At 41.8% G+C, this 16361-nt stretch overlaps 1 protein-coding gene across 3 annotated transcripts in view; it reads left to right on the forward strand.

Annotated features, from left to right (window-relative positions):
- NFKB1 (nuclear factor kappa B subunit 1) overlaps positions 1–16361 on the forward strand; it is a 151276-nt gene that overhangs the window by 5815 nt on the left and 129100 nt on the right. Inside the window, exon 2 of one of the 3 annotated variants that reach the window (XM_077278020.1) lies at positions 10931–10971. The exons of the other annotated variants lie outside the window; for them this stretch is intronic. The gene's annotated coding sequence lies outside the window, so the exon portion shown is untranslated. The remainder of the gene's footprint in view (positions 1–10930; positions 10972–16361) is intronic. 3 annotated transcript variants of the gene reach the window in all.

The raw sequence follows: 16361 nt of genomic DNA on the forward strand, positions 1-16361 counted from the left end.
TTTCATTGTACTGATAAGTTAAGTTGTCTTAGCAGCAGGGCTGTGGAGTCGGTAAGCCACAGTTGCGACTCCGACTCCTGGATTTTATCAGGTTCTGACTCCGGCTCCAACTCTGACTCCTTCATAAATGGCCAATTCGTAACAATAAATTTACTGTTGTAAAATATTAACATCGTGCTTATTCAGTTTCTCACCATCATATAAGTAATGAGACCACTTAGAGCAAAAACTATATTTATTAGAATACAATTAGAATATAGCAAATAACTTTTATAAACTTTTTTAAACTCTTGTAAGTAAATATGCAATAAACACTGTTATGCAGTTAATAAGAAGAAATCTATAAATTTGTCCTCAGAAAAAGTATTGCCTCTGTCAGATCCTCCTTCATGGATGCCCTCAAATCTGATCTAATTATTTTGAGAGCAGAGAACAACCTCTCTACACTAAGGGTTGGTGGCAAAGCAGTAACCACTTGGGCAACATCTCTGACAATGTCAGGATACAGAGGAATCGCTTGTTGCACTGTTATTTTTGATGAACGGTCAAATTTCTCAATTTCTTTTGGTGCACATGAAAAATTCTGCTGAAATGTACTGGCTGTGTTCTTTGATGGGGATGACGCTTCTTCTATGCGGGAACGCTTTGCACGGTCCTTGTGATCCAAATATTTTTTTAAATTAAATTCTTCATCAGTTGATGAGGGTGAAGATGTGGCAGGATGACCAAATTCTTCTTGTTCCTCCTGACTGTTCTGCAACCCTTTCATCCTTACTGCTATTTCAAACAGAGCTTCTTTTCCTTTAGATAGCTGTTGATCATCTAGAAGAATCCGATGCATTGGGTCTACATAAACAGCTGCCAACAGAATGTTATTTTGTAATAGTAGCTCCGCTCGCCATTTCATTGATGTAGCAATGCCACTTGCAATTAACCCTCCTCTTTGGGACAGGCGAAACATCAGGTTCTTCCACTCCTTTAAGAAAATACCTGGAGTTAAGTCCTCTGCTTGTAATTTTTTAGTCACTGTAAATGGGTGCTCTAGCAATTTTTCCAGCTCAGTCACCTGATTCCACTGACTTTCATTTAGCGTCAGTTGAGGGTTAGCCATGTCTACAAGAAAGGTTTTCAGTTCAACCAAGCGCTGAATCATTAAGTAAGTACTGCCCCATCGTGTGGCTTGATCAATAATTGCCCCTTTTCCAGCACTTCTCTTCAAAATTGAGTCAACTTTAGGGGTTCTGGCAACAGTAGCCAATTTTCTCACCTTGCCAATCAGTGCAGCAGCATGTCCTTCTTGCAGACTGTCTCTTATAGCCAGCTGTAGCGTATGCACAACACAGCGCACGTGATGAATGAAAGAACGTATTGACACAGTTTCAACAAGATCATCTAAACTATCATGTTGCTGTTCATCTGAAGCAACTTCAGTTTGCTCCTCAGTTACAATACTGTGTTCCTCTATTTCAAACATTTCTGTGTCTGTGGACCCAGAATGTTCTTCTAGCTGCTGGTCACCATCATTACTCTCATTCATTAGCTTAATAGTACTTATCATATTTGAAGCATTGTCAGTTACGACAGAAAGAACTTGCTCTTTTTTAAGTTCATAGTCTTGCAGAACCTTTTCCACCAAGACCTGGAGAAACTCACTGGTGTGATGAGCTTTGGTGTCTTTTACTGCCAATGTCTTGGTAACTGTTTCATTTTTGTCACAAACAAATCGGACATTGATGGCAAAATAGTTCACTCTGTGACGTGTGCAGGCATCCATTTTAAGAAACAGAAAGCGTCCCTTGAGAGTTTTTTTAAGTTCTTCCTTTTGTTTAAAAGCTTCTTCGATTACTAATTTTCTAATACTCTCTCTCTCTCCAGAGAAACACCAAGCTTGCGGGCCATTTCCCTATTCAGACACATAAAAGCTGGTCGTGAAAATAATGAAATAGGCACACTATCCTTTACAACAAGCTCTATGATCTGTTTTTTAAATATATCTACTGTCATTGTCACAGTAACTTTGTCACTGACAAAATATCTTGCAACTGATGGCTGCAAAGTTCTCGGCTCCTTTGTTTGGCTGGAAGAGCTGGGCACTGGTTCAATGGTTTGGATGCAGTCTTTCTCATCCACTGCTTTCAGTACTTCTGGATGAAAGCGCTGTAAATGTCTCTTTAGATTAGAAGCTCTGGTAGGAGCATTTTTATCTTTGCCTGAATATGCACTGATCTTGGCTTCACAGCATTTGTTTTCGTCTGGATCATTTGTCATACACTGACAGACATAATGTTTTCTATCTTGAGTGATGGTGAAATGTTCAAATACAGCTGATTTAATGTGACGCTTCTTTGACATTCTCAGGTTTTTAATTCTGCATTCACAATCCAAATGACAATTGTTTTTCCTAAAAACAATTGTACAAAATTATTGCCAGGTCGTACAACTGATATAGTGGTCAGTAATACTGTTATTCCTCATGTACTCACAGTTAACTGATGCAAAGTTTGTTGAAAGGATAATACTTCTTACAGTCTTCCTCTTCTGAGTAGCAGCTGTGAGATGCTTGGAAGACGCACACCTAGTAAACATCTAGTCTAGAGGAGGAGCTTTACTACTAAGAATTTGCAACACATTTTCACTTTCAGTTTCATACATTGTAAGTAGGGGGGTTGGGGCACCATGAGGTTAACCAAGTGTAAGATTAGATAAGGGCAGTGGAGAACAGTGACACACAAGAAGTAAGAAATGTCTCTATCTCCAGCAGAACTGCTTTATCACTGTTGTTCATAGTTTGATAGAACATATATATTTGAGTAACATTTATAAAATTCATATGAAAGTTCAATTATGAAATATTAATACATTTTTTTTAAAGCTGGAGTCGGAGTCGGTACATTTCTACCGACTCCGACTCCAACCAAAACTAACTCCGACTCCACGACTCCGACTCCACAGCCCTGCTTAGCAGCCAGAGTTATGCTGAAGGTCCCCATGGCTTCCTATGAAACTCGGCTGGCTGGGAGGCATAGTGGGAAGTAATTTTGACTATTTACTGCAATACAGTGGTATTGAAGTTTATAGGACAAGCAATTACGGTATATAATGACAGGTTCAAGTCCTATCACTCAAGGAGAGTGGGACAGGGAGAAGCCACCAGAGACCAGCACCGTGGGCTAGTTGCCTGAGGCACATGGTCTCTGGACATCTTTTAAATGCTTTAAGCGAAAAACAGAGAGATCAGTTCTGCAAAACTAATATTTTGTGCAAAAAATATCTACCATGATTGTAATGATACATAAAGATCAAACTAACAAAGGAGAGGGAGACATATTCATATGAACCAAAATTACTTTATTAAACATGATAGCAAACTTTTCTATCTATGGTGAGCAATTTACTAAAAAACATCTATTCAGACCACAGTTTACCCAATATTGATGTAATCTTTTTAATCATAGACCGGTGACAGGGACAAAGGGGCATCCTCTACGTCTGGAGGAAAAAAGGTTTAAGCATAATAACAGACGCGGATTCTTTACTGTAAGAGCAGTGAGACTATGGAACTCTCTGCCGTATGATGTTGTAATGAGTGACTCATTGCTTCAATTTAAGAGGGGACTGGATACCTTTCTGGAAAAGTATAATATTACAGGGTATATACACTAGATTCCTTGATAAGGCGTTGATCCAGGGAACTAGTCTGATTGCCGTATGTGGGGTCGGGAAGGAATTTTTTTCCCCATGGTGGAGCTTACTCTTACCACATGGGGTTTTTTTGCCTTCCCCTGGATCAACATGTTAGGGCATGCTAGGCTATGGGTTGAATTAGATGGACTTAAAGTCTTCCTTCAACCTTAATAACTATGTAACTATGTAACTATGTAATGAGACTGGTCCCTAGCATAGATTACAGTATCTCATGAAGCAAAAAAAAAGAATATTTTATTAACCTGAGAAATATATAGAAGTTACCACTGTCAAGTCATTATAATAAATGAGATTTTTTTTTCTGTCATAGGTACACATAACACTTATGGCTAGACAATAGTGAAAAGCAGTTTGAATTACGGTATATCACTCCGTAAATCTTAAAGCCCAGATATTGTATAGTTGCTATCAGTAATAGTTAGGACCTTATCTACACACAGAAATCCTGCAAGTAAATGCTAAAAGGTTTGCTGAATATAACCAAAACAATTACCGTAGTATATACTGACTATAAAAATCGTAACTCAGTCACTTCTATTCATCTGTCAATATATCAGTAGAGATCAACAATAAAAAAACCTGTCTATATCCAAAAAACCTGCAAGGAATTCTAATATGCTTATTCTATATGGTTAATGCAGTTAATATTTACTGACCGTATCAGAGTAATTCGCCTCTAAAGTTGTATAGATATTACGACTACAACAGAATAATAATCTTTATTTACCGTATTTTTCGGACTATAGGACGCACCGGACTATAAGGCGCCCCCAGGTTTTAGAGGTGGAAAATAGGGAAAAAAATATTTGAAGCAAAAAAAATGTGGTAAAATATTTAATAACATAAATAACATACCGTGTTTCCCCGAAAGTAGGACCCCCCCGAAAGTAAGACAGGGTGGGGGTTACGGGGGGGTCCTTCAATGTAAGGCCTCCCCCGAATGTAAGGCAGGGTTGGGGGGCCGCTGTGAAATATAAGGCCCTTACCTTTGGGCCGCCGCTGTCCCCCAAATCCTCTGCCAGGGGATTGAAAATTGCAGCGATGTCCGTTATTCCTTCGGTGGTCGGTGGGCGCGGCCATCTTGCTTTGGCCGCGCGTGCGCAGAAGCGGCGCTCTGCTGGCCGCGGCTTCAGGAAAATGGCCGCGGGATGCCGCGCGTGCTCAGATGGATATCGCGGCGGCCATTTTCCTGAAGCCGCGGCCAGCAGAGCGCCGCGGCCAGCAGAGCGCCGCTTCTGCGCACGCGCGGCCAAAGCAAGATGGCCGCGCCCACCGACCACCGAAGGAATAACGGACATCGCTGCAATTTTCAATCCCCTGGCAGAGGATTTGGAACCTTGGACATGCGCACACCACTACGCCACCAACGGAAAACTCAGCAAGATCTGGGGGAGGACACCACACGTTGGTAACGTATTTCGGCAGCTAATGTAAGACCTCCCCCGAAAGTAAGACAGGGTGGGACTTTTTGGGGTAAAATTAATGTAAGACAGGGTCTTACTTTCGGGGAAACACGGTACTATTATATGTGGTGTTATTATATATAATAGTATGTTATTACGTTGGAAGCTGCGGGACCAGTGTGGTGTCTGTGAAGTACGATATGAAGACGCTGGAGGGTGAGTATAAGGGCTCATTTCCACATGCGAGGCACACGTCCGTATCTCGCATGTGGAAACCAAGCTCTGGCGCCGGCACTTTGGAGCGGAGCTGTGCAGCTCCATGTGTTCCTATTCGGCCGCACGCTCCGCTCTGGAGTGCCGGCTCCACAGCTTGGTTTCCACATGCGAGATACGGACGTGTGCCTCGCATGTGGAAATGAGCCCTAAGAATGGGTGCACAGGGCTTATAGTGAAAGCACCACTCCAGCACTGCAAAATAACAGTGGAGTGCTGCTTTAAAATCCCATGGGAGAACTATAACTCCCAGCATGTCCTGCAGATCCTATGACATGCTGGGAGTTATAGTTCACCAAAGGAGTGGCAGAGTGCTTTATTGTGTTTTGTAAAGACTGACCTCTTAATTGTGGCAGCCAGCCACACTGTGGTGAGGTAAAAGCTGGAGCATCCCATGGCTGCACACACACAGAGCCCTTCCTGTTGTTGTTGCCTTTCCACAGCGCAGGACATAAGAGGAAGCTGCAGATTCTAGGTGGGAGTCTGAAGGACCTATGATGATGTCAGAAGAGGGAGGGCTCTGAGCTGCCATGTGATGCTCCAGCCCGCCCACTTCTGACATCACACAGGTCCTCCTTGTGCACCACAGACAGCTCAGCGTCCAGCACAGGCAGGTATGCAGCGATCTCCTGGCCCCTGCTGCTGCCTCCTCCTCCCCTGGACACACAGATTCTCCCCGGAATCAGTGCTGGGGAAACTGTGTGTCCCTGCTTAAGTGCAGCATTCATTTGCTGCTCCCCGCTCACCGCTCAGCTGATCGGTGGGCGGGGAGCAGCTAATAAATATTCACTGCACTTAATCAGCGGGGCCATGTGGTTTCCACAGCAGCTGATTCCGGGCAGCGGGGACATCCTGAAGTGGGATAACAGTGCGATCCCACTCGCTGCTGCCCCCCTCCCCACATGCTATATCCGTACTATAAGACGCACCCACACTTTCCTCCCAAATTTGGAGGAAAAAAAGTGCGTCTTATAGTCGGAAAAATACGGTATATAGCGCCAACATATTCCACAGCGATTTAGAATTCAGAGGCTTATATTGAACAGTCATAAGTAACATAGTTAAAGATAATGCAATTAAAGCAAAAATAATGACGACGCTTCTCATAAGAGCTTACAATCTACAATGAGGTGGGGTTGACACAAAGTACAGGTTCTTATTTGCAATGATGGTCTAGCCATCTTGAGGTAATGGGGGATAGATAAAGGCTGCATGAGCTAGTCATTAGCCAATATTTATAGTGCTTTCGGGTGCGGTGGGTTTGATGGAAAATTACGTTCAGAGAAATAGTGAATGGCTATATATAAAATAGACTTTGATTAGGAAATGAGATAAGCCACCCTAAACAGATGTGTTTTTAGGGAGCGCCTAAACTGTGTTAGGGCTCTTTCACACAACACGCCAGTGTCTCTGTACGTGTGATCTCAGTTTTCACACGTACCGGAGACACTGACACACGTAGACCCATTTAAGTAGACATGTCCATTTTGTACCGTCAGTACGGACCGCAAAACGTCCCGCACACGTGCACACGGAGAACACGCACCGTTGCCAGGGAAGAAGCACTACAGTAAGCGCTATTCCCCGGCGCTGGGTGCTGAAGACTGCTCTCATCATTCTCCCCTGCTCTGCCGGCATTCAGCGCGAGCAGGGGAGAATGATGAGAGCTATAGTAAAGTGAGAACAATGACAGCAGGCAGCTAACTCTCATCAGTCCCATCAGCCTACACCTGCTGCCACTAATAATGGGTTTTTCATTTATTTATTTAAATAGTTTCCATGATTTAACACCACAAGATTACCCCCTTATCCGAGGGTTTAAAAATTAGATTTTTGTTGTCTGCAAGCCCATCCAATATTTCCCTTTCCAATCTGGACATATTTGAATAATTTCGTGCAGGAGCTCTATTAACCAAACCTAATTCTTTGGTAACCAGTTTAATAAACATATCAATATTATTATACTCCATACACGGGGGCATCTTAGTACTCTTCACCCTCAGATCTGTAAACGGTCCCAGTCCTGGCTCTCTTTCAGCCTCTCCCATTAATTCCGTAAGTGCCCTTACACTCGGAAGGTCTTCCTCCGCAATTCCCAGGGACTCACATACAGCACTGTCATGTGTCTTAAAAAACTTTTTCCATTTTAATTTTCGGGTAAAAAGGTTGATATCCTTTATCCATCCAACTTCATCAAAGTGGTTTGTAGGCACAAAGGATAATCCCTTTGACAATACTGTCTCCTCCAGAGGGGATAATGAGTAATTAGAGATATTAATGATTTTATTCTCATCTACTTTTTTACAGCAGTATGGTCCCCCATTTTTTCCCCAATGGGTCTGATCCTATACGAGATTAAGGGAGCTTAGTCTCCAGAAACGCGTTGAGATTCACACCCACATGGTTTGTGCTGAAGTTTGTACCCTCTATGTTACAAGTTTGTGAATAAAGAAATTTTATCTTCACGAATTCGGTGGAGCTGGACATTTTTCTTCTTTTGGACTTTACACGTTTGGACACAGCGGGTCCGTGCTCCCGAAGCTCAACTAATGCATCACGGGTGAGCTGGTTTTTTCTGATCCTATATCTCACCCCTTCTCTAAAAAAGATAATGAAGATGAGGATGATGTTGTAGAGGGTACTACTGGGTAAGGGTCTCTTCGATAACTGCTTCTCGTGGGCATATATGTTGTCCTCTCCTGTGTTTCCCATTTTGTTCTAAAATTTCTTCTCCTAGTTCCACCTCTCCCACCCCTCCCTGCTGAGGAAATATTGACTCCCCGATCTGTGTCAAAGAAATCAATATCCGATGATGAGATATCCATTGTACTTTCCACTCTTCATTCTTCCTGGAGAAAAGAGTAGACTTTTTTCTCTTTAAACTCCAATAAGTCCTTAGTGAATTGTTTGTGTTTTCTACTTTTTATCTCCCCCTGCAATTGTTCAATAGTCGTTTGAAGGGATGCTTCCCTCCTGGAGAAGTCTACATGTGCTTTATATTTTAGAATATCATTCGTTAGCTCAGCTAGTTTTTAGTAGTCTTTTCCAATGTACCGTAATCTTTTCCTCCTCTAGCAGTATATTCATAAGTCTAAGAGAACTTTCAGTAAGTTTTTTTCCCACTTTTCTAAAAGTTCAGGTGTTCTTCCTCTCCGTGCTGGTGTGATAGATAACTTCAGACCCCTAGGAATTATTGTCTGTTTTATATAACTCTCTAAAGATTTTGTTTCCCACCACGATTTTACATTATCCTTATAGCATGCAGTGATATTGAAAAATAGTGTTCGAAGGTCCGTTGGTTTAGATCCATATTCCTGTTCCGTCTCAGAGAATGCATCAATGGCATCAGCAACCCATTGCTCCCTATCGACTTTTCCCGAGAGGAACCCCGCCATGAAATAGTTTAAGACTAGTCACCAAATTTCAAATAGAGACACAAATCTTTATCAACTATCACCGAATAATTCTCAAATCATATAAGACATAATTTTTAATAAATCTCAATATAAAAAATCTCAATAAAAAGTCATGCACAATTTTTTCAGTCAACACCCCATAAAATGATATGGCTCTGCTATTTGGCACAAAAGAGAAGGAATATTTCACTAATAGGTTACTATAACAACCCTTCCTACCAGCGGAGGTTGGCACCCTAGACCTGCTCATTGGCGCCCCCGCTCACCGTCGACTCTCCCTCTCTTTCCCTGATTGGCACTTTTGATGATAAAGCAGGAGAGGTAAAGGAGAGGTAAAGCAGGCCCTAAATAAATATTGGAGTATATTGAAAATGGATCCAGAGATAAGTGATTTTATCCCTGACTTTCCCTCTATTACATACCGTAGGGGCAGATCCATACGGGATCAATTGGTACATAGCTCTTACTTCCCTATAGTGAGAGCATCCGTCTTGGTTGGAGAATAGGGAAAAAGGTAATTTCAAATGTGGAAAATGTAAATTCTGCAAATACATTCGAAAAACTAACAACTTTTCTAGTACAAGTACAGGCAGAATATATCAGTGTTGACATGTTTCAAATTGTAAAACGGTAGGAGTTATATATCTCTTTCAGTGTACATGCCCTATTGACTATATAGGGAAAACCAAGCGGGAACTACGTAGGAGGGTGGGAGAACATGTGAGGGATATTCTCAATGACCGGGATACCCCAATCTCTAGACATGTTAGGGAAATCCATCATGAAAAATTGGACTGTTTTCAGTTTATGGCTATGGAAGTGGTTACACTGCCAAAAAGGGGGGGGGGTCTCCAGAGTGGGCGAAGATTTGTGAGCGTGAATGAGAGAATATTGTGGTCAGAGAGGGGAAGAAGTGAGTTTTCTAGGTATCAGATTGAACAGAGGCGGACAAAGACCAGATCAAGGGTTTTACCGTCTTTGTGTGTCTCAGAGGTTGTGAGAGGCCAAGAGAAGTGGTTAGAGATAAAAGCTGGGATACAGATGGGGAGGTAGGGTGCTTTATGTGGATGTTCAAGTCTCCCAGGATAAGGGTTGGTAATTCTGAGAACATGAAGTGCGGCAGCCAGGCAGAAAATTGGTCAAGGAACTGGATGGGCGAGCCTGGTAGATGGTATATGACCGCTTCTCTGAGGTAGAGGGGATGGATGAGCCTGATGGTATGGACCTCAATTGAGGGAATGAGAGTGATGGAACTGGGGGATTGACCTGGAAAGTGCTTTGTGAGGACAGGAGTAAGCCAACTCCACTACCAAGTCTGTTTGCAGGTCTCGTGGAATGGGAAAAATGTAAGCCGCCGTCAAAAAAAGGGGGGACCCCATGCCGTTTCTTAAAATTATTTATTTAAGCTATCTAATCTTGATAACCAGCCTTGCGAACCCTGACAGCTTAGGGTAGCAGCCGCCAGCTGTCAGTTTGCCTGGCCGGTTATAGAAAATTCAAGGGAACCCACACAGTTTTTTTCATTTATTTATAGTGCAGGTGGCGGGTGACGAATACTCCCATCAGCGGCTGCCTGCTCTCACTGGTAATAGTGGCAGCAGGTGTAAGCTGTTGAGAGTAATAGTCCCATCAGTCGCTGCCTGCTGTCGCTGTTATCAGTTGAATACAACTCTCATCATTCCCCCTGCTCGCTCTAATCATCAGCAGAGCAGGGGAGAATGATGAGAGCAGTCTTCAGCACCCGGCACCGAGGAACAGCGCTTACTGTAGCGCTTCTTCCCTGGTGCTGGTGCGTGTCACACAGATAACATCCATGTGTGTTCTCCGTGTGCACATGTGTGGGACGTTTTGTGGTCCATGCTGACTGTAAAAAAAACTAACATGTGTACGTATGGGTCACACATGGTCCGTGGAAACGCACTGACGTGCACATACACACTCATTTTAAACCTGTTGCTGAAAGTGTTATATGCATTTTGGGGAACATAATAATAATCTGTTAAGACATTGTAGTGTTAAATCTGTCACTTATTAACTTTAGTCATATATTTATATGGGAACCTCCAGACTTCTGCCTGATTGGTGATACATTTTCTGTGTTATCGGCCTACGCTCACGCTTCCTTCTTTTCAGCTTCCTGTGTCGCATCATCGTGGACCATTGTTCTTATCAGGGTAGGTTCGCATGAACATGTAAAAAATTGTTCAAAGTTTCATCCAGGAAAGTGGGACGATTTTTTTTTCACTTGTCCTTCGTGTGCAGTCCATTTTTTTGAACAAAATACATTCATCATGTACATGTCAGATCTATAATATCCATATTTTTATTTTATTTAGTAATATAAATTTTTTTAGAAAAAAAACCCTCTTCCTCAAAATGATGACGGCCGCACCTACGCAGTAGCATTATTCGGAACGCGATAGACGCTACTGCGCAGCCGCAGCCGGTGCCATCTTGGTGGAGACAATTTTTTTTTCAAATTACAAATTGGCGCCGGCGGTATTGCCTGCACAGTAGCATCTATCGCATTTCGAATTATGCTACTTCGAAGGTGCAGCTGGCGCCATTTTGACTACTTCCATCTGTGGCATGCACAGAGAGGAGGTAACGATAAGCTTAGAAATCTGACAGTCTATTGATGTACGAGGCCAGATGACTTGATTGTCCCAACCTGGATTCTCTAAATGTCTTTGAGAGTTCAGTGTTAGTCAATGAAGCAGCTCTGCATTTTTTTTTGTATTTTTCTTCAGTTTTAGCCATTATGCTGCTGTAATGTGGAGTCTTTCTAGACATGAGCAGATCCTTATTTTTTATAGTTCACAACTTCTCTTCCAGGCATTCCTCCACAGGCTTGGAGGAAGGTGTAAGGAGGTCATCCCTTGCTGCTGGAATGTTCATATAACATGCATAGATTGTCCTTCATATTTGCAGCAATGGGTCATCAACATATTAACAAACATTGTTCAATTATCATGTGCCTTTGTTTCCAAAAGATAGTAGAACAATACTTGGACTGCAATAATAGGACAATTACAATAGCTGATCAGCAGCCATTTAACAAATGGCAGCTAGTGAACATTAATTCAGTTGACAATGAGTTAGCATTCATTCTCACATGAACATAATTCATGTCCCTGGGCCTACTGAAATAATATGTCTGGATAATTAAGAATAAACGCTTTGTCATCACACCATTGTTTCCTATGGGTGACAAAAAGGTGTAAATACGCTGAAAAAAATGCTGAAAGAAGTGACATGCTGCAGTTTGCAAAAATGTAGCAGTTTTCTAAATCAGTCAGAAAAAAAGCAATGTGTGTGGATGAGATTTCTGATATCTCATAGACTTTGCTGATACTGTAAAATGCAGTCTAAAATTTGCATTAAAAAAAGTAGCAAAAACCTAACGTGTGAACATAGCCTAAGGGCTCATTCACATGTCAGTTTTTTTATCTATGAGTGTTTTTCACGGATAGCACTTATACATATGATAATTTAGGGGGCTGTTCACATATCCGGGATTTTTTGCAGACCTAGTGGCCCATGCAAAACTGCAGATACAAATCCAATATCGATTTGAGTGTTGCAAACTCGACAATGCAAGTCAATGGGTTTGTGAAAAAGTCTGATAGCTGTCAGAGACCATCCAAGTGCTTTCCGTTTTTTAATGGACCGTTAGGAGAAGGCAAAGAAACTTTTTTCTTTCTCCACATGAGAAAAATCAATGAGAATCAGACCAAAGTCTGTAACACGCTGATGAATATATGATGAAATTGATGTCTGAACTAGACCTAACAGACAAAATGTTAGGCCCTGTCACTGGGAAACCTATACATGGGCCAGAACCAGGGATGCTCTGTAAAAGTTTGCTTTTTGGCAAACTCGAATCATGTACGGTATGTATGTGCATATATTGTAGTGAGAATGTATTAATACACTCACTTACCGATGCTCTCTCCAGTGTCTAGTGCCGTTCTTCTTCACTTCTCAGTGACTTCACCTCAATTCCGACTTATCGGCTCACTGTATGCTCTATATGTGAGCCGGAATTGGAAATCACTCTTAGGCTGGCGTCATACCTAACGTATAAAAATACTGCCCATTTTTTACGGCCGAGATACGCAGAAATGTTCATGATCCGTATGTCATCCATATTCAAAGTTTCTGAATATTTTCTCACGCTACAGAGTTCATATGAGTTCATGCCGCCAGGGGGCGCAGCTTCGGTGACGGCACCGCTAGTTACCGAAGCTCTGTTCCCTGGATTTCATTCATTTTAGCAAAAGCCGACAATTTATCAAAAGCCGACAATTGAATTGCTGGCTTTTTTGCTACCTAGCTCTGTATATATATATATATATATATATATATATATATATATATACAGTGGGGCAAAAAAGTATTTAGTCAGTCAGCAATAGTGCAAGTTCCACCACTTAAAAAGATGAGAGGCGTCTGTAATTTACATCATAGGTAGACCTCAACTATGGGAGACAAACTGAGAAAAAAAAATCCAGAAAATCACATTGTCTGTTTTTTTATCATTTTATTTGCATATTATGGTGGAAAATAAGTATTTGGTCAGAAACAAACAATCAAGATTTCTGGCTCTTACAGACCTGTAACTTCTTTAAGAGTCTCCTCTTTCCTCCACTCATTACCTGTAGTAATGGCACCTGTTTAAACTTGTTATCAGTATAAAAAGACACCTGTGCACACCCTCAAACAGTCTGACTCCAAACTCCACTATGGTGAAGACCAAAGAGCTGTCAAAGGACACCAGAAACAAAATTGTAGCCCTGCACCAGGCTGGGAAGACTGAATCTGCAATAGCCAACCAGCTTGGAGTGAAGAAATCAACAGTGGGAGCAATAATTAGAAAATGGAAGACATTCAAGACCACTGATAATCTCCCTCGATCTGGGGCTCCACGCAAAATCCCACCCCGTGGGGTCAGAATGATCACAAGAACGGTGAGCAAAAATCCCAGAACCAAGCGGGGGGACCTAGTGAATGAACTGCAGAGAGCTGGGACCAATGTAACAAGGCCTACCAAAAGTAACACACTACGCCACCATGGACTCAGATCCTGCAGTGCCAGACGTGTCCCACTGCTTAAGCCAGTACATGTCCGGGCCCGTCTGAAGTTTGCTAGAGAGCATTTGGATGATCCAGAGGAGTTTTGGGAGAATGTCCTATGGTCTGATGAAACCAAACTGGAACTGTTTGGTAGAAACACAACTTGTCGTGTTTGGAGGAAAAAGAATACTGAGTTGCATCCATCAAACACCATACCTACTGTAAAGCATGGTGGTGGAAACATCATGCTTTGGGGCTGTTTCTCTGCAAAGGGGCCAGGACGACTGATCCGGGTACATGAAAGAATGAATGGGGCCATGTATCGTGAGATTTTGAGTGCAAACCTCCTTCCATCAGCAAGGGCATTGAAGATGAAACGTGGCTGGGTCTTTCAACATGACAATGATCCAAAGCACACCGCCAGGGCAACGAAGGAGTGGCTTCGTAAGAAGCATTTCAAGGTCCTGGAGTGGCCTAGCCAGTCTCCAGATCTCAACCCTATAGAAAACCTTTGGAGGGAGTTGAAAGTCCGTGTTGCCAAGCGAAAAGCCAAAAACATCACTGCTCTAGAGGAGATCTGCATGGAGGAATGGGCCAACATACCAACAACAGTGTGTGGCAACCTTGTGAAGACTTACAGAAAACGTTTGACCTCTGTCATTGCCAACAAAGGATGTATTACAAAGTATTGAGATGAAATTTTGTTTCTGACCAAATACTTATTTTCCACCATAATATGCAAATAAAATGATAAAAAAACAGACAATGTGATTTTCTGGATTTTTTTTTCTCAGTTTGTCTCCCATAGTTGAGGTCTACCTATGATGTAAATTACAGGCGCCTCTCATCTTTTTAAGTGGTGGAACTTGCACTATTGCTGACTGACTAAATACTTTTTTGCCCCACTGTATATACAGTGTATATATATATATATATATATATATATATATATATATATATATATATATATACAGTATATATATATATATATATATATATATATATATATATACCCCTATCTATTCTATTTTAACCTGTCAGTGTGATTTTACTGTACACCGCACTGAATTTCCAGCTTTTCTATAGAGCCCCGGTGCGTATTTCTCGCAAGTCACACTGATGGTCCGTGTGATGTGCGAGTTTTTCTCGCACCCATAGACTTGCATTGGCATATTTCGGGCGTAATACGAGGACAATTGCAGCATGCTGTGATTTCGTACACATGTATAATACGGCTGAGAAATCAACGGATGATAGGAGCTGCCCCATAGATTAACATTGGTCTGAGTGCTATGCGATTTTCCATCGCATAGCATCGGTCCGTATTACAGTGTAGTGTGACGTCAGCCTTAAGGTTGGTGCACACGTTGAGTAAATTTTCTGCACAATTTCTGCATCTCTTGGCAGGAAAAACTCAGCTAAAAAAACAACCATTTTTTTCCCTGCGGTTTTGCCTGATTTGAGTGAGGTCAATGGTGAAAAATGCTGGACAAAAACGCACAGAGAATTGACAGTCAGCAGATTATTTTCTGCACCAAGCCTGCAAGCTAAAAATAAGCGACGTGTTCATGACACCTCAGGTGTCTCATTCACTTTGCTGGCATCAGGACTGCTTCAGGTTTATCGAAAATCGAAAGATTTATAGAAAATCTGCACAGAAAATACACCCCAAAAACGCACCAAATCTGCAACGTCTGCATACAGCCTTACAGTAGAGCCTATGGAGCAGCGTTCTGAAGCCCCATAGGCTTAAATTGTGAAAGTCATTTCAGGAAAGCAGTGACGTCACGGTGTAGTGGAGCAGAACGGTGCTGGACATCAGAGATACTAGCGGTAGGTGAGTATATTAATACACACATTAAATTACATGCACATATAAACACATTTATTTTAAAAAATATATAGACGGAAGTGCTTCTTTAATGTAATGTAATACAAAATTTACAAAACTATTTTTTTTTGTGACCTCATCACATTTGAAGTCACTTTGAGGGGTCTACGGTATATGAAAGAAAATACCCAAAAGTGACACCATTCTAAAAACTGCACCTCTCAAGGTAATCAAAATCACATTCAAGAAGTTTATTAACCCTTCAGGTGCTTCACAGGAGCTGAAGCAACGTGGAAGGAAAAAATTGAACCTTTTAGTCTCAAAAATGATCTTTTAGCAACTTTTTTTTATTTTCACAAGTGTAAAAGGAGAAAATGGACCACTAAAGTTGTGCAATTTCTCCTGCGTACGCTGATACTCCATATGTGGGGGAAAACCACTGTTTGGCTGCATGGCAGGGCTCGGAAGGGAAGGAGCACCTTTTGACTTTTTGAACACAAAATTGTCTGGAATTGCCATTTTGCATTTGAAGGGCCCATGATATGCTTAAACATTGGAAAACCCCCCACAAGTGACCACATTTTGGAAACTAGACCCTTCAAGGAACTTATCTAGCTGTGTGGTGAGCACTTTGAACCCCCAGGTGGCTCACAGAAA

Source organism: Ranitomeya variabilis, chromosome 1 (genome assembly GCF_051348905.1).
Source record: "Ranitomeya variabilis isolate aRanVar5 chromosome 1, aRanVar5.hap1, whole genome shotgun sequence".
NCBI lineage: Eukaryota > Metazoa > Chordata > Amphibia > Anura > Dendrobatidae > Ranitomeya > Ranitomeya variabilis.